Genomic DNA, 1,346 nt, shown 5'->3' with positions numbered 1-1,346 from the left:
TCATTAGAACGACATGCCAAAGCCTCAATCCATTTGGACACGTAGTCAATACCTACCAGTATGTATAGGAAGCCATGAGAATTTGGGAAGCGACCCATGAAGTCGATGCCCCATACATCAAATATTTCAATAATTAAAATGGGATTTAAGAGCATCATATTGCGTTGAGTAATGCGTCCTAGCTGCTGGCAGCGGTTGCATGCTTTGCAATGCTCATGTGCATCTCGAAACTGTGTTGGCCAATAAAATCCACATTGTAAAACCTTGGCCGCTGTTTTCTTTCCACTGAAATGACCACCACAAGATTGTTCATGGCAGAAGGATAATACGTCATTGTGTTCCCAGTCGGGAATACAACAGCGTATAAGTTGGTCTGAAAAATACTTGAAGAGGTAGAGATCATCCCATAAATAAAATTTTACAATGGTTAAGAACTTTTTTCGGTCATTACGAGACCAAGATGAAGGGACTTCCTCGGTAACTAAGTAATTTACTATGTCAGCGTACAAGGGGGATGAAAAAACAGAATACAAGTGTTCATCAGGAAATGAATCACAGATGGGTTTTGTATCATTATCGACCTCACTGATGATTCGTGATAAATGGTTTACAACCACATTTTTACAACCTTTTTTATCTCTAAATTCTTGAGTAAATTCTTGCAAAAAGAGAATCCTTCGGATCAACCTCTGTTTTGCATCTTTTTTCGCTAATAGGTAACGAAACGCCACATGGTCGGTGTATACAATTGTGGAAGAACCCACTAGGTACGAACAAAACTTATCCAAGGCATATACAACGGCGAGAAACTCTTTCTCAGTGGTGGTATAGTTATGTTGAGCTTCATTAAGGGTTTTACTCACGTAGTAAATGACAATTGGCTTATCTTCTCGGCGTTGTCCTAGTACCGCTCCAATAGCATAATCGCTCGCGTCACACATTAATTCAAAAGGTTTAGACCAATCAGGCTGTTGAATTATGGGAGTGGTAGTTAGGGCAGATTTTAAGGTCTCAAAAGCTTGTTTGCAATTGAAAGTGAAGTCAAAAGCGGCATCTTTAAGTAGGAGATTGGTTAAAGGTTGAGCAACCTTTGAGAAATCTTGAATAAATCTCCTATAGAAACTTGCGTGTCCTAAAAATGCGTGAATATTGCGAACTATTTTTGGTATAGGAAGTGAAGCAATTTTTTCAATCTTAGCTTTATCGACTTCGATTCTGTCCTTTAAAGCAATATGTCCTAGAACTATTCCTTTTGTAACCATAAAATGACATTTTTCCCAATTAAGAATGAGATTTTTCTCTTCACATCGTGTGAAAACCTTTTCCAGATTTGATAGACAGCTATC

This window comes from Coptis chinensis, chromosome 4 (assembly GCF_015680905.1).
Source record: "Coptis chinensis isolate HL-2020 chromosome 4, ASM1568090v1, whole genome shotgun sequence".
NCBI classification, from domain to species: Eukaryota; Viridiplantae; Streptophyta; class Magnoliopsida; order Ranunculales; family Ranunculaceae; genus Coptis; species Coptis chinensis.
Note: the sequence above shows the minus strand (reverse complement) of the source record.